The sequence below is a fragment of the Lonchura striata genome, chromosome Z (genome assembly GCF_050655825.1).
Source record: "Lonchura striata isolate lonStrDom1 chromosome Z, ASM5065582v1, whole genome shotgun sequence".
In the NCBI taxonomy this organism is placed as follows: Eukaryota; Metazoa; Chordata; class Aves; order Passeriformes; family Estrildidae; genus Lonchura; species Lonchura striata.
In genome coordinates, this window is record NC_140740.1 from 73,362,316 (window position 1) to 73,379,365 (window position 17,050).

Here is a 17,050-nt window from a genome sequence, read left to right on the forward strand (position 1 = left end):
CAGGGAATCCCATAGTTTCTTTAAATGGCAAAAATTCCACAACTCATCTCAATACATGTTCCAGTTATCTCAAAGTACAAAGATGAAGGGGAAGTAAATTTTTAAATTGCAGATAGGATTCAACTTCTCAGTTTTAAGAAAAGCTTCATAGATACAGGTATGACAGCACAGTCTTTTTCACATATTTATATTGAAAAAGAAGGAGGTCTTACAGAACAGCCAACAAACGAGTGTAGGTCAGTAGTTGATCTGTTCTGAAATTACAGCCATAATTCTGGAATGCTATTCCCTCTACACTAATGCGGCTGCAGGCACTTACAAAATACCTGTGATCCACCTGAGTGCACATAAGTGAATTGGCTCTCTGTGCTCTGCAGAATATCCTTCAGCTGCAACACCAGCAAGGTTTCAGCCTCAGTGCCTGACAGGTTTGAGTTTTGAGAGAGGTCTCTAATGAGACTTTCATATTTTATACTTTTGCCTGAGAGCAATAAATGTAGACTGGTGTTGCCATTTCTGTAGGGTCTTTCCTTCTCTCTGAGACAGGAGGAACACCATTCCCCTGCAAATGACAATGATTTCTGCAAGTGATATTGAAAAAGTGAACAAGAGACAAGTCTTAAAGAGGTCAGCTCCTGGTTTCAGCCTTTGCAATCCCTGATTTTCATTCTCCTCGATGGAATTAAAGTGATCTTAAAACACGGATCCTATTTGATTTCAAGATGATTTTCAGGTGGAGAGGAAGAAAAAAAGTGTGGGGGGAAGAATGGCCTTTCTCACCAACAGTAGAGTGGCTGCATGTTGGTGGTATTGAACAAATTTAGAGTTTCACCCCTCAATCTCTTAAAGTCAACATATCTTGAAGTTATCTTCAAAATAGTCCAATTTATAACATTTGGAAGCCTGCAAAATAGATATTAGTAGAAAAGTTAGGAGAATAGATAGTTGATTTTAGCATAGTTAGACAAATCCATTCTTAGAAAGAAAGGAAAAGATAGGATGACTAAAATGGAAGTAGTGGAGTTTATAGTGGAGAACACAGCAGAGTGGGAGAGAAGCTACTCTGAGACCAGTGAATTGACAGGCCTCATCCAAATAAAACACATGATGAATCAGCATCCCTCTTCTCCCTGGAAAGGCATGGTTAGCTGAGACCAAGCTATGAGCTACCTCCAGTCAGAAGAGTAGCTCCCAAGATACATGACTGCCTTGAGTTCACTGTGTAACACTAGTTACCCAACTCTGGATGCTCCAAATTTTCCCCCTTGCACATGGGCTGCAAGTTGCTTTTGCAATATCAGTGACCTGAATATATGAGAGCAAAACTCTCAGAGAGAATTAGATTCAAGAGGCTTGAAGCTTCCCAGGAATCTGAAAGAACTGGCATTTCAGTGTTCATGGCCCACTAGAGCCAGTTAAAAGGTCAGAAATAAAAGGTTATTGACCTGTAGATTTTCTTGAGACTCAGAGGGCATCATGACTTCAGCCCTTGAGTTCTTCTCACAACATAGGGATCATAAAGGTTTTCCAGGTCACTGGCCCCACAGTGTATGAAATCAGGAAAATAACTGGTAGATTTACTCTGCATTTTATATTATTGCAATAGAGTTTAAATAAATTACTAATCAATATCACTAATTGGAAAAGCTTATGAAGGGCACAACACTAAAAAACATTCTTTACCCTAAATTATACAGCCAGACAAATTAGAGATCATAAGGTCCTATCTGACCTTACAGTCTATGAATCATAGTTGTTTCCCTATTGCAAAACTAACTCCCTCTATGTTTGATTTTAGTTTTTATTGTATTTTTTAAATTATATTTCTCATGGTCCTTCTAAAATCTATGCACCTACTAAAACCTCTGCAGCTACTACTTCTTCAAACAAATATATCCATGCAACAAACTATATTATTATATATTACGCACAATAAGGGTTTGTTCTTGACATGTTGCCAAGAATGCTTGAGAATACAAGTCTCTCTATCACTTTGATCATGAAAGACAAGTGGTTCCAGTTATTTGAAACTTTATTTGACAGGATGGAAGTAAGATAGGAAGTGAAATGTTGAACTCCACTATAAAGATCAGTGCTTGAGAAACATATAAACAAAAACGAACAGAAGTGGATTTTCAAAAGGCAAAACAAATGGAGGGAATGACTCTGGTATACATTTTATCAAATACCCCTTTAAAAGCACTGCCCTCATGCAAGTGAACTCTTGATTGTTGGTATGCCCAAAGCACTCTCACTAATTCTAGAAAGCCCTGGCTGGCTGGCAGCAGATTGCTAGTGCTTAACAATGCTAATCAGCATCAAAATGCTGCTGCAGCTTTATGAGCACCTTTTCACCCACATTCTTCCCTCACAGCAACTAAATCCTTGAAGTCAATAGAATTAGTCCTGATCCAGGCTGGTGGAAATGAGAGTAGAATAAGTACCTTGTCCCTTCAACTGATAATCCTTGTAATAGTCTTCTTCTAAAGGAAAGCAAAAGCCACTGCCTGAAGAAGTTACCACAGCTTTCAGCTAGATTGAATATTTTGCACACAAAGGAAAGCCTTGGAGAAATTACATCAGAAGTGGATGTTTATTTTAGTTTAGTTCCTCTGACATTACTGAGCAACTCTAGTTTTGCCTCAGGCCAAAAGCATATTATATAGATGAAAGGCCAATAGCTTATCTAGCCAGCCTGATCACAATTAGGATAGGACTAAGCAAGAGCAAATTTATAAGATGGAAATACTTGCAGTATTTGAAAAGATTCAAAGAGCTGAGGAATTCTTTGTGCTTTCCTTTGGATGGAGTTTATGCTTAAAGATGATCGGCAGCCAATATATTAAACAAGACAGAGCAAGCATTGTGGCGGCTGCTGTTGTGATCTTCGCAAAGTCACCTGGGTTAATAGCCCCAGAGGTATACATTTTTCCACTAATCAGGAGAGAACTAACCATTGCTAGGGACCACTGCACATGAGGCAGAAATGCAACACAGCACAGCTGCCATAGGCATTAATATTTTCTGAAGTCTGCTTTGTACTCCAGGGGATGATTCTGTGGAGAAGAACATGTAACATGTAGCCACTGGATACTAAGGTAGTAGTAATTTTTTTCCCACAGTAGCTGCCCCTTTATGGATGCTTTCATCTCACAGTATCACAGGGCAAATGAATTTTGGTTCATCCATTTTTCATCAAAGGGCACACAATTTCAAACTAGCTCACCCTGACCATGGAGGAGGAGCAGGCATGGGAACCTGCAGCTCAGATGGCTTCCAGTAACCTGTTATATTCAGTGACTTCTTCACACATCCACTGCTCAAGAACTGTCATGTAGTTCTGCTGCAGTAACACCACACTGCTGGGAAATCCATTTTAAGTTTACATATAAGAAACAAGAATTCAATAAATGCTAACTAGAGATTTATGAGTCCAGAGACTAAGCCACTAACCTTCCTGCTATTGTTTTATCTATGAAAATCAGTTTCAGCTGTTAGTCTTTCTCTTCCTCTAGTGAAAACTTGATCATAATTCCTTTGAGACTAAAGTACACATCAGTATTTGCAATATGAATTCTGTAATAATATATTAGGACCTCAAGTTCTTGTTGAAGAGATCTGTGAGATAAAATCAGTGACAGAGATCATTGCCAATACCTGGCTGGTAAGCCGAATAAGAGTCTGATGTGTCCACTGATCTGCTTTCAGTGTATTTGATTCTGAGCAGATTTTGAAGAAAGAAGGAAAACAGAGCATTCCCATCTTATTCCCCCATAAGGAGGAATAAAAGAATCGGAAATTTATCAGTAGGCATCACAATAAGCACTTAAGAATCAATAGTGATAGCCTGATGTCTGTAATTCCTCCAGAGCACTATAAAAGCAGAGCCTCCCAAATATATCTCCACTTGTTCCTTCCACTGTTTCCTTATGCTCTGACATCTGAAAACACTTGTTGTTTTCTTGTTTCTTACGCTGGACATCTTGCTCTGGGCATAGGTTGAAACATCTGCATGCTGTGAGGTGAGATATATTGACATATGGTATTACAACAATAACAGATTACATTTTGCTTTTGTTGTATTTAATAATGGATAGAGATACTGCAGCTAACCTCAGCAGACCTGGATCTTTTCTCTTCATGTTTTTCTCCACTTAGTGCTGAATGTCTCCACTCTGTTCCCTTCCCTGTCTGTGAATTGTTCCCAATCAATAGCCATTGATCCTCTCTATCCTTTCCTTCTATAATTTGGTCATTACTAAGAGCTAAAAGCCTTCTCCTCCATGGCTCAATATTTACTAGCTGAGCTGACTGATACACACCCTGAAGCAACAGAGAAAGAAAGAGCAGGAGAGCATTCTCCTGCAGAGAGAGCCACAGGATTGTATTTTTCCATAGCTGTTTCAGTTAAAAATTTTCGTCCCACTCCCTTAGTTCTCAATCCCATGCTTGTAAAGCTGGGAATTTGGGCACTGCTGCTGCTGACACAGTGTTTGGGCCAAACCCAGGCACCAATGCTGCTCAATAATTCTTGGATCAGAGGTAAAGGTTCAATCTTAGAACACTGGTGGTGACTGAAGCAATAGGGGTATTTTCAAAGAAATTAATCCAGCAACACTAGTATGTAACTATTCAAAGAGTTCTCTGAATTGCAGTAACTGGTCAAACCCGTTCTAACAACACCTTCTGGCATTGAGAGCAAGCAGTTCCAGTGAAGCTGCTGCTGGAGGAGAGCTGATGTTTCAATGGAAGTATTTTACTAGTTTGGACTTTCTCCAGGCAACTGTAAATGATTTTTGGGACAGGGCAAAGTCCTTCAGCTATGTCCCTAGATCAATCAGCATTCTTAGTTTAGCATTCAGTACATTTTTTTCCCACCTTAGCAAAACATTTAATTGTAGGCAGATTGTGTATTCCCACCATGTAGTTTAACACAAGCTGTTAATGACTTCTGATTTCCTCATGCAATCAAGCAAAGAACACTCACTTCATACTAAACAGGTAAGCAAAATTTAAACCAGATGATTCCAAAAAGGACAGGCATTAAGAGAAGTTAAATTAACATAATTTTATATACCTAAGTAGTGGGGACAAAACATGGGAGGAAAACAGCAATACAGTGAGAGCCCTCAGTGCTTACTTGGTAGACTCATGTTCAAGAAATGACTGGATATGGACTTGCTGTCATAGTTTATCATAGTTTATGTCATGGACTCAATGATCTCAGATCTGTTTACTAACTTAAATGATTCTGTAATTCTGTTAGATAGAAAAACAGCTCAAGGTAGGAGTTCTAGAAAAATATCAGTAAGAAAATTCTCCAAAGTACTTATAAACCTTGACTTAGAGAATTCATTTAATATAGCAGAGTTCTTGGTCAACTTCTGATTTGTTCAGCTGGACTGTCAAGACACACTGTGAGACATTACTCACATGACAAGAAATCAGCTGTGAGAAAATCACTTTAAATTTCATAAGCTGTCATGTGAATCCAATTTCTCCTGCCTTTCCAGTTCAAACAATTGAACTACATGAACATATGGATGTAAACAAGTCCTCCCTTTATGTAATAGCAATGTTGGTTGGAGTGGAGGGATGATGCAAATGAAAGCTTTTTGTAACAGTTTATGAGAACCTCGCTTCACTTGAACAGGGAACAATCTGGTATTTGCAATCAATCTAGTTGCAGTAATTAGAGGGATTTTCTAAATTTACTCCTTAGTGGCAAGAGATTCTATTTACTGGTTAATTAAAGACTCTTTCTTAAGCAATTTCAGAAGAGACATTAAAAAACAAAAAAAAAAAAACAAAACAAAAAACAAAAAAAAAAAAAAAAAAAAAAAAAAGAAAGAAAGAAAGAGAATGCAGGGCTTAAAATATTGGTTAGGCTATAACCAAAAGAAGACGTTTTACATTTATCCACTTGCTCATGTGTGTCTCTGTTTTGAAATGTCTTGTTTCCTTTGCTAGAGCTGGGGCTGAAAAGGAAGGTTCATGTGTCCTGACAGCTTCATGGACACAACTGAGCTCACCAGAGCCTTGTGGCCCAGCAGTGGTGGCACACTTGGGCTCTCTCTCGTGTGTGCTGGCTGCATGGCAGGTCACTCTGCCATCAGTGCTGCCGGGCACCTTGCAGGTACTTCTAGGCATTTTCTATCTGAGAGAGGTGCAAGGGCAATAAGGGATTGATTAACATAGGTACAATATTAGCACAACTTCATGACTGTCAGACTGTTCAGGGAAAAAGTATGTTGTGATACCTTTACCTGTCAAGATATTTCACTTATAACAAATTTTCTTGTGTTTTGTTCTAGCCATCTAGCTCAATATTTTTCAGAGTAAGGTGGTCCAGAAGTCTGCATGCTATTAAAGGCTCCAGAAAATCAGAACATTTTTGTGTCCCACACCACAAACTTCTTTTTAACCCCTTGTTATCACAGCATAAGCCATAAAACATAAACAACATATCAATATAAAACATAAACAGCATATCACAGTAAAAATTACAGTTTGCACAGTTATATCCTGTGACTCCTACTGAAGTGATTGCTCAGTAAAATCACCCACACAAGAGTCTGTCTCTCTTTGCCAATGTGTAGCATGAAGCCTTCCACTGTGGATTTGTTGTAAGAACAAACATATCAGAAAACATCTGTGTCAGTGGGCACAAAATAGATATATCATCTAGGGGAGCACATATGGGCTGTTCTTAGATACTAATCTTAGACTGCAAAATCAGACTTCCCAAAGGCAAGATTTAAATGCATTTTGGTAAGGCATCTAATCAGTTGTGGAAAGTTCTTTCAGATGCAGTCCTGGGTGTCATTCAGTCAGGCAGAATTGAATTGTCTTCCTGCCCCAAGCAAACAAGTACCACTGGGCTTAGGTTGGTACTCTCAACAAGTTGCTAGTGCTTCAGCTAATGTAGTCTGATCCTCTACAAGGCTTAATTCCTCAGATTCGGAATAGTGTTATCTATCCCCACACAACTTTGTGTCAGCCCAGGCCATGAACAGAAAAAATTATGGTCTAGCCATAGAATATAGCACTAACTGTAAATTTTGTCCATTTTGCTGTTAAAAAAACTGTTCTGCACTCTTCCTCGTAAATGTAATACTCCGAACATTTGCAGTAATCTGCTGCATAATAAAATATTTAATTTGATAATACTTTTCTAGCTCACAGCCTGGATTTGAAAGATTTATTCAAGTCAAATACAGATGTCTCTTCTGCCCTGTGTAACTTCTTACTCAGTCCTTATTGGCATACAAATGAGTGAATTCAAGCAGTGTGCTGAGCACATATGGGTGCTGCAAAGGACATGAGGGCAAGGGTGCTTTTTATGTTTACACCTGTATTTTTATGTGTGTATATACACACATGCTGGTTAGCTTTAATTCAGTTAAGTCAACAATGTGAGCAAAAGTGCAATTTATTGGATCTTTGATTCAAAGGAAGTAAATTTCAGGGTTTTCTAAAGAGCCTGTTCTTACTTATTTCCTCTTGTATACCCACTCTTCATCCCCAGAAAAGTTCCATTTCCTGCCTGTGTAGTCCTAACCTTCCTGTGGAAGGGCTTGGGAAGCAGACTCCAGTCAGGTACTGCAATGCTCAGTGAGCTGACAGACTAACCAGGCAAGAGTCACACACCATGATGCAATTTAACAAAGAAAGCCTTCTACTACTGTAGTAGCTGTAATACCTTAGCAGATAGGTGTGAAAACAGGATAAAACTGATACAAAAGCATCTTAACTGCTTGCATTTTGAACCAAATCAGATGCCATTTTTTTTTATAGTAAAATCTGACTGAGTATTTTGGAATAGAGGCTACATAGAAGACCTCAAGAGACAAGTTGTAGGGTGGTGGTCCCTATACTGGTTGTGTTCACAGTCCTTATTTCAGCTGAAAACTGCACTGCTGGTCTTCTGAGGGCCGTCTGCCTTGTTCCCAGTCCTTGCTCTCTCATAGTGATTTGCTTTCCCAGCAGGAGTAGTCTTCTGTGTCTGCTCCCTGGCCTCTTTAGAGTTGTCACTGTTGGGAAGTCTCTTTCTCCATGAGTTAGGTCAGCTTTTGCAAAGCTCTACCTCAGTTTCTTCTGTCCTTTCGCATATCTCCTCTAAGTAATTTGGCTTATTTAATCATCCCTTTGGACTCCTTCTTCATTCATAGGAGGGAAGTGTGACAGACAAACAAGTCTTCAGCTGTCATCACTTCTCCCCTTGCAAGAAGAACAACTGACAACCAAGGCTTTTCCCATGGCTGAGCAAACTAGAACCCATGGGCTACACGTTTGCCAGTAAATTAAACCACTAATCTGTTGTGCTTAGCTGTTACAACAGGTCTAGGCATACTTTCTGCCAGGGCAAATTTACATTCCCCTAAATTTATTAACTTACAGATATTACTGATTGAGTAGTAGATTCTGTCCATGTAATGGGATGTTTTTAGCTCTTCATTGCATACTTTCTAACAAGAGCGATCTGTCTCAATTCACTGATCAAAAACTGATCACAACATGCAAAAGGCAAAACCTGCTGTGATTAAAGTCAGCAAAGAGCAGTGCCATGCAGCTTGTTCTGTTTGTGTAACTCCAACGCCCAGCATCAATCACGATGTGGAAACTGCTGACAAAGGCCACCTTTCATGAACATTTCCACATCCCACCATTTTCTCAGCCCTTTGTTTCTTCCCTGGGAAAAAAAGAAGCTTTTTTGCTTTGCTCCCGAATTCTCCAAAAGAGTATGTTTCCCAGCAGTGCCTAATGAAGTTCCCTTGGAGCACGTCACAGTTCCCCATCACCTTCTGGCGATGAAAGAGTTATGAAACCTCATCCCTCCAATATTCACAGGGAAGAGCACAGAGAGGTCAGAGAGCGTGCCCTCTGCACAATGTCCTCAGCAGCAGTCACATGCAGCCCAATCTCCTCCTTGCTGACAGCTGGGACAGTCATGCAGTACACAACTCTTAACCAAACTCTTCAATACTTTGTCAATGGGAACCAAAACACAAGGCTATTCAAAGCAGGTCACAGTCAGCATCTAGGAAGATTGTCTCCAGATGGGAGACACAATTTTTTTATTCTTCATTCATTATGTGGTAAAACAACCTGTTGCTTCCACTCATTTATTCTACATAACCAAAACTGAAGTTTTCACTTGATTATTCAAGCAGATAAGATTCTTAGCAGTAACAGTCATGAATCTCATTGCCTTTGCAGAACTTGGGTTTATATAATGGTACATTTTCACAATGCTCAGACACTCCTGTAGATTTAAAAACATATATCTTTTTGGTAGACATAGCAGTATCAGAGGTTTTTCCAATTTCTTAAGCCAATAAATACCAATTTGCATTAATTTAAATGCCAAATTCAGTGTTGCCAGGAAGTTTGAGATTTTCCATTGGAGGCAGAGAGATATAGTTCCTGAACACTTCTAGCAGGCCTTATTAACAAAAGGCTGCAGAGAGATTATGTATGATCACATGAAAGCAGGATTTGATATGAATATCTGAATCACACTAAATAATACCTGATGGAGGCTTGAATCTGAAATTCATCCCTGATTTGATAGACCTACAGCTCGTGAAACTCTTTGTAGCTCAGGTCTGTGGGACTATGATCACACTTGTTTAATGCAAAGAGAAAGAAGTGAAAATTCTACCTATTTTAAGCATTTTTCTTAATAGCAAATATCTTGAAGAAATACCATTTAATTTTTTGGTTGAAAAAATATTTGTTTAAACTGTTGTGGTCCAAAAACAATAGGTGAAAGACTATGGCTGAAATTCATGGAAAAGGGAAAAAATATAAATCTCAGTGTTGAATGTGCAAGGGCTCTTCCTACAAAATTGTCCCTGTTTTGAAGATATTCTTAACCACATACAACTGTTTGAGAGAAGGTTTGTGGGCAATGGCCACAATCAAGGCACCCTCCACTATTTTGTCTCCTAAAAAGCCTCTCATACTGCAATTTGAGAATTTTCAACACCACCTTCTCTGCCTACAATATATCAGTGCCAAAAGAATGCACAATTAGCAAGATTTGTACTTTGTTGACTGTAGGTCTGCCTAAGTTGTGCTCTGTTTCACACACCCATTTCCTACTAATTTCTTTGTTAGCACTGTGTTACCAAAGGATTCAGAATCAAGATTCAGCTACAGGCACAAAGTCACTTACTGGAAAACAATAGGAAATATTTTCCTTCCAAACCTTACAAATTTTAATATATTTGCTAATCAACCACCCCCCATCCCAGAGATTATCTACCTGTCCTTTGGAAAGATACATCTTGTTTATAAAATAACAGTGATTTTTAGGTGCCTTATCAGAAAAACATTGATCCTTTCTTTATTGTACTATGAAAATACATACATGCATGTGGTGGAGCAGCAGACTGTATCGTGTATACATGATCAATATATTCAGGGTTTATAGAGTAAAAGTCCTTGTGAAAGAATCATAGAATTATTAAGGTTGGAAAAGACCTCTCAGATCACCAAGTCCAACCATTAAGAAAACACAATATATGGAATTTGTGATTTGATAGATACTACCCACTCCACAAGAGACTCTAAATTCAGCAGGTATATGATAATACATCATTCTTAATTTAACACCAAGTTGTGGTTATATGGGTCAGAGGTAGCCTCTACTAGGTTACATAAACCACACACATTAATTGCAAATGTCACTAAAACAACCTTTCTACTATTGTGCCATTTCAGCAGATAATTTTAAAAAGAGAAACATTTATACATATTTAAAACATAGTTAAACTGAAAAGATATGTGACTGAAATGTAACAAATTCCACTTTTACATAAGCAAAAATATTTTACTGTGAGGGTAGTAAAACACTGGCAGGTGTTGCCCAGAAAGGTTGTAGCATATCCATTCTTGGAGATACACAAACCTGACAGGACGTGGCTGTGAGCAACCTGCTATGACTGACCCTGCTGAAAGCTGGGCTGGAGGTTGGATTGCTCCATTTCCAGAGACCCTTCCCAATCTCCGCCCTCCCGGGATACAGCAATTGCGTGATGCTTGAAGATGCTGGATAGGAACTAATTTTCAGTCTTCACACCAATAAAACTACAAAATTATTATGTGCACCACTTTCCAGTTCAAGATCTTCTGTCCCTTACTGCAGGCTTAGGTGAAAAATGAGATGGTGAAAGAGCTACTATGTCTGCCCTGAGCCACGGCTGCTGGCAGACATAACTCTGACACTGGTTACAGAGTGCTCTGGGAGAGGCAGTACACAGTCTCAATGACTTCAAGAAAACTTTCTCATACCCAGGAAAGCAAAGAAAAACTCCTCAGGAAGGTTAGCTGTGTCACAGGTTCCTGCTATAGCGTTTCTCACAACTGCTCTGATGCATTTTATCAGTGATTAATCCATGCAGGATGCTGATCAAGACTCACAACTGTCTGCCCCAGCCTGACTAGTCCTAGTTCAAGTATTTGATTCCAGGATATGCTCAGTGCCAACAGCACATTCACTGAGCACATCTCCATCAGAGGTGTTGCTGGTGTCCAACAGCAGCAGAAAATGAGTGGATCACTAGTTCTCATCACTGTAAGAACATAAGGAAATAAATTTAGGATTTTATCATATTATTCTTCACAAATATTGTGAATTCTCAGACTGGGCTGTCAAGATCACTAAGTAGTTAGTCTCTTCCTATTTATTCAGAGAGAAAAAAGAAACATCATCTCCCTCTCTTCCAATACAGTTCTTGGCAAACTGGTGGAAAGTATTTCATAATTTTTTTAAATGCACACATCACTGTCTAGACAGGGTAATATTCAGTGAACACTTATGTTTCTGCATTTTATGAAACTAATAAAGCATATTAAAGAGGCTAATACAGTGTAACGAAAAAATAATGATAAATTCTGAGAGTGACAATCTAAAAGTATTAAAATTATACTGTTTAGATAGGACTTTCCAAGTCATTGTAGTTGATTTCTGCATATTGTGTTGTTCAAGCACCCTTAAGTGAAAATAAAATCTGTTTGTCCATGGACCAATCTTTTTGATGGCCTCAGTAAAAAATTACACAGCTCAGCTCTTTCTCAACACTTCATTTTAGTAGTCTGCAGTGCTCCATCACAAAATTGTTTCCTGTTAGCATGTGCCTCAATCCTGCAAGTGATGCATGCTAACATTGTGGTCTCAGAATTAATCCACTGAACTCAAAAGGAATACTCAGGCTGTGTGAAGTTAAGCACACACAGAAGTGCTTTCAGGGCAAAGATGGTATTTGAGATGACAGGGAGAAACCTAAGGCATTTTATAGGCCAGCTTTTAACCAGATTAGCTTAACAAACATCAGGGGGGAAAAAAAGGTTTTTTCTGTATTAGAGATCAAAATGAATCCATTATTAATTAGTTTAAAATTACTGTTATGTCTTTTTATTTAAATATTCTTATTATGGGGTCTTGATTGTACAATTGTCTAAACAGCCAGCTAGTTTGTATCTGAATTTATAAAACCCATACCACAGTTTTTAAGGGTTTTTTTACCACAAATACTATTTTCATGCTTGTAACTTTGAAATTATCTGAAGCAGGAGAAAAAAATTACTTGTACTTCTAAGGCCCAAAATAGCTGCAAAGAGTGAGAAAACATGCCTTAGCTTATGGGCAGCTTCACCTGTAATTATCTGAAGTTGAGCCTCAGTGTAGAGTCAGGATCCAGGTCCATGTCCCCAGTTTCTGGGGTTGCAAACAGCTGTGGTCATTTTCCCCATTTACTGCCTGTTGTCTCAGTTAAGAAACACCAAGCAGCAGCTCAGCATGACCCTGCATGAAGCTTGAGGTGAGTGTGCTCTACCCTTTCTTGACAGCAAGGTGGACCATAGATGTCTATGGGCTTTTGATCAAGAAGTTAATATTTTACTGCAGATATCAATTTATTTGACTTTAGATATTAATTTTTCAGATAAAATACATTTTAAATAGAAACCCAAATGCAGTATGTGAGGTTAACAAAGTAGATTTGTTTAACAACATGTTTTCATGGAGGAGGAAAAGTGCATGACAGAAAAATGCTTTTTTTTCCCCCATCCAGTCTTGCCCAAGTCCAGCAACTGTGAACATTGAAGAAACATCACAAAATCTTTTCTAGGTTCCTAGGAAACTTCCTCTAGTATCTTGGAGACTATTAATTTTGCTCTAACTGGAAGAAAGTTCCTATGTTTCTCAAGGTGCCACTCTCAAGACTTTTATTATCAACACCTCCATCCCTGGGCAGAACCAAAACATCTCCCATAAGAAGCTGCTTTTAAGCCAAGTAGATGTTCTTTCATCTCCCACTACCCTGCAATGCTGTGGCCAGGAGGACACAGACGGGTGGGTTTCCCAGCCACTGTGAAGTCACACATTAAAAAAGTTCCACCTTTGTATAGAAAAATCAAGTAAACTGAACATCCATCACAAGAAATAAATCTGGCACATAAATCTGAAAAAATACACTGGGTGATGGAAGACAGACTGCACTGCTCTGTAACCAAAAGGAAGGAGTTTTCACTAGAGTGGGAGGTGGGGAAAAGGGAATTGTTTGTATCAACTAAAATTTTTTTGTTGAAAATGTAAAGTAGCCAATAAATCAAGACATAAAATACCCCCAGTAATTGGGAAAGTGTTTGGAGACTTAAGAGCAAGGTGAGACAGTCCCTTGTGAGAGCATTTGCATCCATCCAGCTGTTCCAGAAACCCATTTGCAGGGTCAAACAAGAAAGGCATGCTTCAGCCAAAAGAGGACATACAGAGGACATCCATCAGCACTGATGACTAACCCTTTTACAGCCAGCAAAACCCTGGCTAACACATTATGTCAGGTGTTACCTTATGACACAACTACTTCCAGAGTTTTTAAGTTAACCAGAAACAGCTAAGCACAGGTCCGTGCCACATAGGGCTGCAAACATCTAATAGCTACAAGCTGTGTTGCTGAGACATACAGGTAGAGAGGGACAAAGGCAGATACTCCGCAGGATTGTCAGGCCATGATATATAACTCCTGGACTATAGTCAGTGGCAATATGTAAGCAAATGCTTCTAAAGTTTTTTACCTCCCTTCCTCCTAATTCTGCAATACTCACTGCTCCCTGTATAACTATAATGGCTGGGGCAACAGCCCCATGAGGAATTTACACAGATATGAACAAGAAGAGCAAAGATGGGCTGAGGGCACATTCACATGAAAATGAAAGCTGGACCACTATCCTGTATGTTCAAGGACACTTCCACCAGCCACTAGTCTCCTCTCACTTCCCAAACCTTTAACCAAAGCCACTCCAGGCAGCCAATTACCCTTGGAGGAAGGCCACATTGACTTAGTCCCTTTATAGGACCCCCAGGTTTTAAAACACTTTTTCCAACTGTTTTAAGACAAGATGTTTCTGTTCCTGGGATGGAAAAGAAAGTCTATTGCCTCTAAGATAAAAAGTCCAATCTGCATCTTTCTTTTGCTCAGTATCTCTCCATACTGGGAGGGATGCCAAGGAGCAGGATATCATTTTAAATTTGTGTAAATACTCTGCTACCAGCAGTTCCCTAAACTTGTCTGCTTCCTATCAGTGCTCTTTAGGTAAAGAGTAACCATCTGCCTGAAAGAATTATTGTTCCTCACTACTTTGTAAAAAGTCAGGTTGCTTGTGTTTATCTGATGGCACGTCCTTCCTATTTCTTTTAGACCTAGTTTTGTTCATTTTGGGAGACGATATCTCTCTAAATAGATATTTATTGGCTTCTCAAGCCAATTAACAATGTGAATGAGTTTTTCACAGCCAGTCTCACAAAACAGCCTTACATCTTGTTGATTGGTGCAGTGCACCTGATGCCTCCAGGACAAGGTGCTGGGAGACCCAAGGAGACTCTGCCACTACTTCAGTTGCACCCTTCAATGAATTCCCCATGCCCCAGCTTCTCAGTCTGAGGCTGGGATTAAGTGTTTTTGCTCCTTAGTGAACCTATTGTTGGGATGAAATGTGATGAGGTATGTTAAAATCCCCTAGAAAAAGCTGCAGTTTGTAAATTGCAATCTTAGTTTGTATTTGTGGCTTTGGCTCGTATAAATACGAATTACAAATAAGTAACACAGCCATAAAGCTTACCTTTGAATCAGAGCATGGACTATAACCCACAAATTCCAGAATGATTATAAAATATCTAATGAACTTCATCTACTGCATAGAGTTAAGTAATTTGCTGAATGTCTGATAACATAAAGAGAAGGATTAGGAGGGGTATTGGAAGAAACTCCTGTGGCTTTGCCTCCTTCACAGCTACCCCTTGCTTCAGAGATACAGATAATGGTTTCTAGGGTAACTAGACACACACACACACACAAAAAAAAAAAAAGAAAAGGACACATTGTCTAGTTCGGTTTCCTGAGAATGTCAGAGCATTGTCAGGCCAGAAGCATTGCCTAACATAATTATGAAAGATATTTGTAATTTATTTACCCACTTATTTTAATTCACAGTCATGATTTATGTACCATGTTTTGTTTTAAGGGTAATTATCATATTTGAATGTACAGTTTCTAATAAATAGTGAAACTTTAAAATTCAGACCATTATTAAAGACACACAGAAGACAGATGGTCTTTGCGTGCATTGTGTATGTGCATATGCTACTACTGAGTGAGTTTGTATTTGGCTTTGTGTCACACACAGATATAAAAATTTGAATAAACATATGATTTTTCTATGGTATTTATGTTTCTATAGGGTTTACATGCATACACACACCCAGATGACAGACCATTAGACAGCCTTTCACACTGCAGAGGGGAGTAAATTATGTAAGGGCCAAAAATGAGGCCATCCTGTGTAAAACTGGGGACTAATAATCCTTTATAGCAAAAGTGATTTGTCTGGTGTTTCTCTGGCATTTATCTGGCCCAGGTTATGGGCACACATATGTGTTCCCATGTGCACACTTGTGCTGTGGCTCTGATAGAATTGTGCTCTTTTTTGTTTTGGTTTTTTTTGTTTTGGTTTTGGGTTGTTTTGTTTTGTTTTGTTGTTTTGAGACCAGGAGTCACCATGAACCTCCTGCAAAGCCCATAGGGCACTGTCACCAGGAAGGGTTTTCATCTACAGTGTGGACACTCCTATTCTCTTCTCTCTGCACTTCCAAAGCTTCATGTTGTTGCATCTGAAGAAGCTGCATGACTCCACCTCTTCAGGACCTGTCTTCCCCACTTACCAAGGTCTGTGTCACTCAGAGACAGCATTCCTTCCTCCCTCCACTTTCATCAGCATTTAGATCACTGATGCTGGGTCATGCAACCACTTATCATTCCACCCAGCTACCAAGGACCTAAAGGTGATGTTACTCATTGCTCTGGCTGGGACAATGGCAATATACCAAACTGTATTTGGGTGTGTTCCCAGGCCTAGATCAGACTGCCAGTTCTGCTCAGTCATTTGAGAAGCCCCAGTGTGGTTTTGGCCCATGCAAACTTGCACTCCTCTGGAGTGCTCCTGGGTAGGGTTCAGGAGCCAGAGCACTCCAGCAGCCACTCCAAGCAGTTTGCATGCAGCCACCCTGTCTTGCCAGGACAAGAGGCTGCTCAAAGTGCTCAAGACTGTTTCCTGCCAGCTGGCCTCTATGCCAGACCATCCCCAGGCATATTCAATTTAATAGCATAAACAGGGCCCTTGAGACTTTCACAGGTCAGGGCTGATCACCCCAGGATACTTGATGAAGCCTTAGTCAATGCTAATGAGCTGATTTTTTTCTAATCATTCAAGGCATTTAGTTTCCATACTTACCATGAATAAAGCAAATGCCTTGCAGATGTCTTATACAGATTATCAGCTGTTTAGAACCTAAATGGAATTATTTTTTTACACTCTCATCATAAATATCAGAACCTCCAGTATGAGGAAACTTCCAAGCAAAGGAGTTTGAATCCATGACCAGATAAATAACTCAGTGCCTAAAATGACATCAGCTGAATCATTCTACAGCAGTTTGTTCATGCCCAGTACTGCTGTAAGCATCCCATGCCCTGATGAAATCCAAATA